Genomic DNA, 11,718 nt, shown 5'->3' on the forward strand with positions numbered 1-11,718 from the left:
CCTGTCTACACGTTGACATTCTTCAATAAAGATGACCATTTCACACTGTAAATTGTTTGCCAGATCTGCTGGACTTCGCCTCCACAATCCCAGTCCAAATTCATATCCACAAGACTGTAATGTATGATGACATATAAGCTCATGAGGATAACCCTGTTTTATCCATGCATAATCCCAAATTGCTATGTTGCTTCCTAACCCACAATCAAGTCTATGGCCCCTGGGGAACAAAGGAGCCACTGAAAACTAATTTATAGGCAAGGGTTGTTTTTCTCTTTGCCTCTTGTTTACTCTAACTGCTTTTTGCAAGGAAAATAGACTCATACAGGAGGAAATAAATATTTGTCATTTGCAAAAGGAAATAAAATAGTAAATAAAAAGTAAAATAAAAAATAAAATAAAATAAAATAAAATAAAATAAAATAAAATAAAATAAAATAAAATAAAATAAAATAAAATAAAATAAAATAAAATAAAATGTGGTCTTTAGATCTGAGTGGTTGGCTCCTTAGCTGCATCAGCACTGAACTAGGGGGCTAAAAGCATCTGGAATTTTCTGCAAGCACCTGAGAGTTTCATTCAGTAGCACACAATTCTATGGCTGCTTTTCCAAAATTTGCTCAGGCCTATTGCTCAGCAGTTGTATATTCTACTGCAGGCAACCCTTAGGTCTGGGTGAAACTTTTAAGCAACTATTGCAGGAATATGAAGCTGAGTTTATGAGAAAAATGAAATGTGTTGGGTAGGAAGAGAAATCTCTATTGTTCCACGAAGAAAAAATGTATTGAAGAATTTCATATGCCTCAGGATCATCCTGTCTAATACCCCGGATAATCTGCAGATTAAGGATTCCCATTTGCTTTCTCCTAAATTATGCCACCAGTTGAGTTGCCTGTGGACTAGGACAGCTCTCCCAAGCTGCCAGCACTGCACCATCAAGCCTTTGGCTGCAAAAGGCAGAGAAACAGAATTAGGCTACACTTCTCCCTTGCCTCCCATTGCCCAGGAAACAGGTCCCAAACTGAAGTTTTCTGAGGGCTCAAAACTCTGGAGCTTTCTAAAAAGGCTGCTTTAGGCTAGCAACCTCCTAGGACAAGGCTGAGGGATGAGGGGAATTGTGCAATCACATCATACAAAGATGGTTAATGCATAACATAAGTTGGTTAATGCAGCTTGGAGATAATAAAGACCAAAGAGACGGATGATGTGAAAGAGTAGTTGGTTTTTTGTGTCTTGGTAGGCAATGAAGTAGGCCATGGTGCATTTTGTCATTGGTACGTGGTGCTGCAGAATGTAGTTTGCTATTTAATGCAAGATCATTTACTACTAGCAAATTAATTACCTGATGGCTTGCATTTTTCTCACAGCAGTGGCCAGGTGGCAGATGTGTCAGGCCTGCTGTGCTAATTGTCAGCCCCAAAGGCTGCCCAGCTAACACTTCTCCCCTGCTTGCTGCAGCCCAGCATTGCTGCTAGAGCCCAGCATTGCCTGCAGCCAGCAAGCTCATTCAGAGAAGAGGCACCCTCCAAGCTCGTGTTTTGGCTGATTTTCTTGTTACTGCTCAGTTCAGTTTTGGTCCCTTTTGGTACATTCCTGTCCAAAAAAAAAAAGAGTCAGACTGGTTTCCAGTGTGGAGATGTGTCTGTGCACACCTGCATTTCTCAGCTTTTGGTCTTTCAGCCCCCAGATGCCTTGCAAGCCTCCCCTAACCCCAGGCAGGGGTTCAGAGCATCCATCCCTGCTCCTCCTGCCTCCACCTCATGCACCTCAGTGTGATTTCAGGACAGGCTGCTCCTCACCTGCACCAAACTTCTCCTTATGCCTTTGGTGGTGCTATTCAGCACCTCCTCGTGGAGCAGGGGCTGCTGCTCACCTGGGAAAGAAATTTCTCACCTCTGCCTTCCTCTCCCACTTCTCATGGGAGCTGCTATGGGGCCCAGACCAAGTTTTTTCCCAGAGGGATCCCTTGTTCAGGTCAGAAAGTTCCTTTTGGACACCCAAAATCCTTTCCTGGTTTCACCAAACAACCAAATGTTTTTCTACTCCCGTGATACACAGAGTAACCTCCCCTCCTGCACCCCTCAGTGGCGCCTAGTCCAATTACACTCTTTTTTTTTTCCGTTTTGCTTATTTTGAATTGCTTTTTTGCTTATTTTGAATTGTTTATTTTGCTTATTCTTTATTCAGGCTTCTGACAGTAGCCTTAAATCCCCCATTTTGCTCCTACACTGCTGCTATGAGTAGGAATCAGGTGCTTAACAGGTCTCTGCACTTCTCTAACATCTGCCTTCATGTGAAATAGCAAGAGATTACATGCTCTGTAAGAAGCACTTTCATCATCATATTCATTATGTAGGTGCAATTAAACTTAGAAATCCCCCCAAGAGACCTCAGCTCTGACAAACGACCCTATTGTCCTCTCCACAAGGCAGGAAAGTTGTATTTTAGTCCTTTCAGTGGCACTGTGTGCTGTCTGGAGTGTTTTCCATTTGCTACCTACAATAGCTGCACCCTGGCTCTCAGCTCATTTGCCCGGAGACCCTCACAGCCCCCAGCCCCCAGCAGATGGGGGGGCTCAAATAATCCTGTTTGTTTCAGCTGAAAGGCTGAAGTTGGTGCAGATGGTAATTAGTACTTGAGGGAGTGCTGTTTCCAGGGAATCCTCTCGTCACTCGCTCTGAGTCACACGCTTTGTGGAGGACACTTCACCAGAAACACTTTTGCTGCTACTTTTGGATCTAAGCTCCCACAAATTAATTTTTTGCGTTCATGTGTAAATGGAAGAAGGAGGAATGCAGAACAGTTTTGTAAGGTCACAATCACGAGAAATCTATGCAGACCCGTTCACAAATTAAAAACTGGGTTTGTAGAGGTTACACAAAGTCTGCTCGGCTCCAGTATTGATTGTTTGTCTGGCAAAGTGATAATCAACAGAAAAATTAACTGGGTTGGACTGCAAGTTGGGATTGCCAAGGCTGATGGTGCCCGGAGGCAGAAAAATTTAAACTGTTTTACGTTTAGCTGGGGATGCCTCACTTAACCCAACGGGAGCAAACCCTGAGGAATAAAACCCAATGAAAACCAAATCTCTGGTTGAGTGGCTGCTCAGTGGCCAGCTACTGCTTTCCTTGGGAAGCAATTCATTATTCCCCCTACATTTTGCACATCTCATCTGCCCAGGCAGCACTGGCGAGTGGCAGGTGGTTTTCCTGCCACAAGGACACAGCGGGCTCGGTCCTGCCTGTCTGGGCTATTTGGTACAGCTGAGGTACAGCAGGCAGAAATGTGCCCTAATAGCTCTCTTGAGCTGGTAGCAGGACTGCATCTGGTCAGCCCTTTACTAAAATGTGATGAATGCCCGTGGAGTGTTTTCCCTGGCAGCTGAAACCTTTTCCAAGATGGAAATAATTTTCATGTCTTTAGCCACCCAACAGATGAGACAGAAAAACTGGTGGCCTTGTCCAGAAAGCGTGAGCCAGCCTAATTCTGGCGTGAGGTTTCCCACCAAGTTCAGTGCCAATTCAGAAAGCAAGAACCTTTATGTCAGATCCTTCCCCTTTTATTTGCTATAGACTCTCTGTACTAATATCTATAATATTTATTGTCTTACCTCTGAATATAGAACTTGGCCAACACATTAAAAAAAACTGGGAAAGGCAAGCCTTGAGATGTGTCAAGTATCTGCGTCATGGCCTGTTGCCTAGGCAGCTACATCTAGAATTCAGGGACTTGTTTCTAGGAATGATGAGCTAGGGAGATAAACAAGCTCTTTTAAGGATGCAGAAGAGAAGGGGACTCGAGTTTGGTTTGCTGTATTTACTTTGCTGTGCTCATTTAGACATTCATGGTCTGATGCTGACCTGGAAACAGAGCTGCCCTGTGGAAGTGTTTGCCTTGCTCCCCCAGCAGCTCTGTGTGCCCAGCCCTGTGCAGTCCCTGCCAGGGACACACATGCACACACACCCCAGGGAGATTGCTCTTGCTGTGTGGAGAAAAGAGCAACATTCCAGATTGCCAAGGGTGAGTCAGATGTTGTGAGAGGTTATGCAGTTTGCATGGATGGGGCTGCTCTCCTTTTCACTGTACAAGAGGATGAGCAGCCCCCAGCAGGGGAAGGTGAGAGCTGCACTGCCTGTATGCTCATGCCAGCACTGCTGGCCATTCCCTGTCAGACACGCCGCCCATCCATATCCCAGGCCTCTTCTTGCCTCAGAACTCAGGCACCAGTTCTGCTTTTGTGAGATCCCACAGGTGTGAGGGTTCTGATTTTACTGCACTTTAACCACCCAAACTTCTGGCCTTGGTTTTGTGCCTTCAGGGCGTGCAGATGCTGGGGTGCAAGTCAGGGTCCCACCTTGCCAAACACAGGCAGGTGTCTGTCCTCCTCCAGAGATGAGATGCTCCAGGAAAAACACATGAAGGAAGTATCAAAAGCTGAGGTGATGGGATGCTCACCTGCTAACATGAAGTATCAGCAGGCATAATTGGCTGGCCTCAGGCCAATTCACCTCTAAGATGCCAACACACAGTGGCTCTTTGGGGTGTTGGCAAGGTGTTCTTGCCCATCAAGCCTTGTCTGATTGAAGCAGCACCAGTGCAGCTCCCCTGATCCAGACAGGACTTTCCTCAAAGGGCACAGGAGTAATGAAAATGTTTATTCTTCATGGCCCATGAATTTAGCATCACCATTTAGCATTACCACAGATGTAACTGCAGGAAAACCTATTTTCAATATACTGTGTGAGCTATTCAAGCTTGCTCCAGAATTTCTGAACTTCTGGCAAGTTCAGCCCAACCCAGCAGTTCCCCTCATCTAATTTCCCACTGAGACATGTGGACGTGTCTTTAGCTGCATAAACCTAATTATACTCCCACAGCCCCAAAACTGACAACTAAATTACTGCTACAGAATACTTGCAGAACAAAGCTTAACCAGAAGCGTCACAGCGTGATTTGTTGGACCAGCAGTCTGAAAAGAAAGATTGTTATGCAAATCTAATTTGGAAATCATTAGCAAGAGCGATGCCATAGAACAGATTCCTTTTATTTTTTAAAGGGATTCCACCTTATTGTAACCACATTCAATTTCTGGATACATTAGCATAAATAAATTGCAGGAATATGAAGTATTTTTTGTATGGTAGATGGGCTTTTGAAGCTGAAGTCTCACTCATATATTGCAGTCCTAAAAGCAGTCTTAAATATTTTTAAAATCCAGCCTCTATGGTAAGCATGATTTCTTTTCCTTGCAAAGCTGCAAAATTGCTGTTCAGGAAGCACTTGTTTTCAGCAGAAAGTTGGAAGTGTTCATAAATTAACTCACACTGAAAATTAAAGGGACCCACCCAGGCTGGTCCCAGTCTGTACTTTGCTCCATCCAGTGCTTTTCCTCCTGTATTTTCTGCCTGACATAAACCTACAATCCATGAAGATCTGCTGCTACACAGGGTAATACAACATAATCCCTGAAGAAATAATCTCTGCATGATTGAGACTTCATATGTATGTCTGTCTTTCATGGTTACAAGAACCAATATACACTCCAACTAGAGAAAGATGAGTCTTGGAAACCAAGGCAAGGACCCATAGGAAGATAAAGTCTTCTTTACATGTTTTATCTATCAATAGGGGTAAAGGTTTCCAACCTAGTTGCAAGTAACACTCTTTACACTCTACTGACATTATTTATACTTGTTTACATGTGACATTGTGAGGCTTGGAAAAATAAATTAATACAAGCCCAGTCCTTATAGGAGAATATTGGTCCAATCCATTACCCAGTGATGTAAAAGACAAAGATCTTTTTTTTGGAAGCATGGAATCAAGGCCAATATGCTGGTCTGTTGGGTTCTAGAATATGGAGAATTTTTCATCTTTTCCTTCCATTTCTAAAGAATCCAGGAAGTAGCATCCAACAGATAGGAAACAGGAAAATGAGTAGTTGATCCTTACAAACTGCAAACATGTAGACATGAAAACCAGAGACAGTAAATGCAAAACTCATTCATATATAAACTCATATATAAATAATTATAGAGCATGCAGGAAGACAGGAGCATGTATGTTTGGGGTTCTTTTGCAGTAATTATCAGCACTTCTGTCTTCTAAAACACATCCACTGCATTTCCACTAACAGCTGTATCCTGGATTTTCTTGAAGAAAAACAGAAATGAAGAAGCAAAGTTGTAAAACTAGAAGAATATTTTTAAAATGCAGTGAAGTAAAATCAAAAGTCTGGGGTTTATTTATTGCAGATAAGAACTTTCCCATAGAAAATCATTGTAGGGATGGAAGAGTTGTGCCATATTTCTCACGAGAAACAAAAAAAAAAAAAACAAGCACAGATTTTTGGTGTGACATCACGCTTCAGATTTTCAACAGCCCTTTTCACTGTGTGTAAAGACAATAATCCTGGTGCAATGTGAGCCAAGCCACTGGCATGCAGCAGGATTTTCTGCCAGCCTTTCCTTCCACGCTGCAGCTCCAGCTACTGTACAGCTTGGTGAGAAATCTTGGTCCCGTGATTTGTTCTGCATCCCTCCAGGTCTTCAGCAGAAACTGGGGGACTAGTGGGCAGTGAGGAGTGAAACAGGAAAGAATAAAATCACTTTGGAATTATTCTAAACTCTTCCCTGATTTTTTTTATATGCAAATAGTTAATTAAGAAATCAGGGATATTTAATGCCATGTCCTTAAACATAAAGTCATACCTAAAACCCCACTGTGGGTTTATATTTTCAATTTATGACCAAAAAGCATAATTTTTGCAGCCATTGCTGCATTTCCTCTCCTCCTTCATTCTCTTAACCTAAAAAGTTTTTTTTCTTTTCCAAGGCCTGTCCCTGCTCTGTTATGTCCTCCTCCAGGCCCTGGTCTATCCACATGACTGGCATTTTTTCCCAGGGGACACAGTTGGGTCAGAGCCACCTCCTCATGCCCCAGGGACAGCAATCCTGGTCTTTCCAGCAGCCAGGAGGCCTGATGTGCTGGTCTCCATGTGCTGCCTTTGGTTTGAGAATAAACATCTGCCTGGAGAGCCCCACCATGGACTCTCCAGGAGGATGCTCTGCACCCTGGCTCTAGGAAACCTGGTCCTGAGTCACAGCTTCCCTGCCCCGTAGCAGAGTCTGCTGCCTTCTCCAACACACAGCTTAACTTAAGGCTGAAGTTCAGTGAGACTCACATGTCATAGACTGTGACCTCCAAAAGAGAGAAGAACTGTTTTCCCCAATTCCCTTTTGCTCTTACTGTGGTTCAGTAAAGGCCTTTACTTCCCTGGCTTTCAATATTTTCTTCCTGAAGAGTGTCTTTGTTTTCTGTATGGGACATTTACCTCTTGTGTAACCTCAAAAATTCAGGTGTCTGGAAATTTGGAGAAATTACAGCTTCAGAGAAGCCTCAAGACTAAACAATGAAGTAGGAGAGGAGCTTCCAGGCAGCCTGTAAAATCCTGGGGCAGAGACTGTGAACTTGTCCAAGTTCTGTTCATTTGGGTTTTTTTCTCAAATACCTGCTTTAATGCAGTGATAAACTAACATTTTATGGTGCCTTTGGGTATGTTTGTAGCCCACAAACCTGTGGCCTACCTGTTTTTACCTGTGTCAGCCAAGGTTCCCAGCTCTGCAAAAGCAGAGGAGGACAGATCCAGCTTCACACTGTGCTGAGGTCACAGGGGAAAAACTGGGAGAGATGATTTTTGCTTTTCCAAGTAAGTTGAGCTTTTAAAACACACCGGAAGGAACAATTACAAAGATCCACAGCACCTCTTTAAAACCTTTGCTATGAATGGTCACCATTAACATCTATTTGAATGACACACATACTAACTCCATTTGTTCAATTTTGCACACATGTTTTAGTATGAAAAAATAATAGAGGGTGGTTATTGTTGTTGTTAGTGTTGGCTTTGTTGTTGTTATTATTATTGTTGTTGTTGTTGCAGTTGTTATTCCAATTCTTTTTATTAATAACAATCATAATGTTGTTGTTATTATATTTTATTTTATGGATTTGAAATTTATCCAGATGAAAACCAGTTGTAAGAGAAAATTTCTTTTTTGGAGAGATACTGGCAGCACATACACATTCACATACAGTGAAGGAGGTAGCATTAACTCATTCGAAACTGAGAGATTTACAATTACTCCATATACTAAATATTTTCATAAACTGCATTTAAATGCATGCAATCAGTCCAAAACTTCACAAATGTTGGACTTGGGTAGGGTGCATGTGCACCCATGGCTGGGGAGACGACAGGGGGACACTGGTGTTCCTTCTGCATTTCAGATTTATTTCAGCTTTAAAGAGAAACCTCTAATTAACAAAACTGAGTTGCTGTCAAATATGTTCTTTTCTGTTGGTTTCTATTTATGATTCCCACAGGAGAGGAATTAGGCAGAAACACAAATTGCAAAATACAAGAATCAGAATACAGTATTATATAATACACCCACCAGCTCTGCCCTGTGGAGCTCCTGTGAGAAGGCAGAGCAGGGGTGTCCTCTCTGTCCTGTGAGAAGGCAGAGCAGGGGTGTCCTCTCTGTCCTGTGAGAAGGCAGAGCAGGTGTCTCCTCCCTCTCTCTGCACCTCCACCCATCCCTCCCCTGCCTTCAGCTGCTTGGAGGGCAGGGTGTGGGAGCTGTGCCTGTGCTGGGCACCAGACCCACAGCAATGTTGTTGTGAAGGTTTTCCAGTTCTGTGGGACTGGCCAAGCCAAGCCAATGCCTAACTGTTGTTCTGTGGATGCATTTCTGCTGGAGAGAGCGATTTTGGGAGTCTGGGGCTGTTGACAGGTGTGAGGTAACACCCTGACAGCTTTATTCCCATCTGTTAATAGCTGTTCCAGCCCTGGTGAAGCTGCTGCAGGACACCTGCTAAACCTGCTTATTTTGTTTGTGCATCCACCAAGCCTCTCAGAGTTAGTTTATCCACTGTTTTGGAATAACATACCAGTTGGTGAGTAAGCCACTAGGACTGTAAGTTATGCATAAGTGAATGGTTTCACCTCTGCCAGAGCTCCTCTGCAGAGGAGGTAATGTGCTGCTGTCACACTCTGCAAAGCTCAGCCCAAGATCACAGAGAGCAGCTCCCTGGCCAGCTATGCCATCCTCTTACTTACTCAGCAAAATTGCTTTTATATGTCTGCCCTGGTCACATTTCTCCTTGCTTAGCTCATAAAGAAACCCAAATAATTCTCCCTTGAATCCAAATTCACAGGTCCTAGAAACTGGTTCAGTCAGCAGTATCTGTGCTCTTCTCTGCTGGGAACATGCCTGAATTATCCACTGCTTCCTGGCTCTGCCTGTACACTCAGAAACCAGAATAACCCCACAAGCTAAACCCTCAGCAGTGTAATCCCACTGCACTTTTCACTTAATCCTTTACCACAGACATTCCTCACCCTTTGCCCCCTGCAATGCCTTTGCATGGTGCTTGTTAGAAGGAATTGCTGTAAAAGACACAATTAAGGACTGTGATCCCCACACCTCCAGAAGACAATAAAAAGGCTTATTAACAACAAACTTGATTGATGGGATGAGAAGGCATTTTTAAGGAAATTTCTCATTCATTAGCTGGTTAAGAGTTCTAGGAACCACAGATCACACTGTGCTCACTGGGGCTTAGCCAAAGAATGAGACGAAGATGGTGACATCTCTACCACAAAATATTGATTTCAGCAGTACTTAGATCATACTTTAGAACAGCTGTGGAAAGGATTAAAATTTTCTAGTAATAGATGCAAATGCATGGGGTGTTCAGGGATACCAAAATAATTAAGTGTTATAACCATACCATGAAACCATTTGTGTCCTACTTTGTATCAACCTTCCCTGGTGTTGTCATGATGATCTTTCGTAATACAAAGCTAAATTAAGTCCATCCTTACACTTTATCACACAGATTATGAGATTTTTCATTTGTCCGTGGTGTCCAGTGCCTCTGCCTTAGGGTGTCTATACCAGGCATACACCAAACCTATTGTGGAATTTCTCCCTTTGCCCCCTCAGACTCGGAGTGCTCAGTGAATAAGGTGACCAGAAAATCCTTCAAGCCCTTCATCAAACTGAATTTAGCCAAACAGCCTCAAACCCTGATGTCCCTGTCCTCTCTGTGGCCTCTTGAGACAGATTCCCAGTGTACTTTTAGCTTGGGTGGTGTGCACTGTGCCTACTAATCATTTGTAGATCCTCTTTCCCAAAAATAAGGAGCAACAGATGAAGTTGTTGAAGCAAAATGCAGCCATTTAATTTTGACTATTTTAAGGGTTTGTTATTTTCTCAGCTAGGCTACAATTTTATCTGTTCAAAGCAGCAATTTCTGTGTTTCTTGCAGAATTACAGCAGGAATGCTTTAGCCACTTGTATGCTCTGAACAGTGATTTTTATCATGTGAGAGCACCATACTCAGTGTGCTGCTGCATCAGCTGCTGTTACAACTATTTTAAGGCTTCATTCCCCTGAGGTCTCATGAGGGAGCCTGGTCACCACCTGCACCCCATGTTTACAAGTCCTAGGAGATGCCCTCAGCCCAAATCTCTTGCTCTGTGTTCTCCAGCTTTTTTCCCTTTATGCAGCTCTATTTATTTCACCCTTTGCACTCAGACATCTCTCTGCTGGGGTGACTTGGAAGCAGAAAGGTCAGTTTTGTACAACCAAAAGTAATTAATTAGATCAGTCTCTTGAGGCCTTTTTGAAAGGGAAAAATACTTCCTGGTACTAATCTGCTCCAGTAATATAAATTATGTATTTCTGGTTCCTCTTCTCAGATGCTGTTTCTACTCTTTTCACACCTCTGAAAAGAGAATGTACAGTGAAGCAAACAGTCCAGGTTAGGCTGTAAGCTCCTGCTACATCATTAACCTTGGAATGACATCTAAACTCTCACCCTTTCCTATCTACTCCAAATAATGCTCTAATTTTTGTATAAAAGTCCATCAATGCCAGGTAAAATTCCACACCATGGAGCCATTCAGGCTAATGCATCATAAAACTATGGCCATATCCAACAGGTCTTTTTAGATCCTCCCTCTCAGTGGATCTTTTTAATGTAGCAGCAGTGGGTTCATGAAAGCAGCAAGGTACAGTTCCTGTAGAATACTGCCAGAGTTTCAGTATCCACTGGTTTCTGATTGTGCCTTTACACTCCAGTCATTCCTCTTCTTCTGCTTTCTGTCTTTTGCTTACCAAATGCACTTGGCTTTGAACAGCAAATTTGCAAACTAAACATTGTATTTAACAGGGCAGGAGCTCACAGGTTCTTTTTAAAGCTGATGACTTGCACCTGTTTTTAAAAACATTAGTTCATAAATGTGAAGGCTAACATAGGTTTTGACTATAATGAATAATTTCACTTGAAGGGAACACTTGGATTCTGGGAAAATGTTCACATTTTAACTGCTTGGTAGCTGTTCTGATCTATCATAGTTCCATGTCTATGGAACTATTTCATCTGAGCATATTAAATGGTAAACACTTACTTATAATCTGTGGTTCATCAAGTTCAAAATCCTACAGAAGATAGGACACGCAATAATACAAAGCTTTGGTATCCACCAATTCCAACACGCCAACAAAATTCAAATTCAGTTTTACATCCATAAGAAAATTGTCATGCAGCTACTCTGACACAAACATCCAGGTCTCTGGCTGACACACAAAGTCTGTCTCCTGCACCAGAGAGAGCAGAAGAGGTCGATATCAGCACCTCAAACAACTG

Source organism: Ammospiza nelsoni, chromosome 1 (assembly GCF_027579445.1).
Source record: "Ammospiza nelsoni isolate bAmmNel1 chromosome 1, bAmmNel1.pri, whole genome shotgun sequence".
NCBI classification, from domain to species: domain Eukaryota; kingdom Metazoa; phylum Chordata; class Aves; order Passeriformes; family Passerellidae; genus Ammospiza; species Ammospiza nelsoni.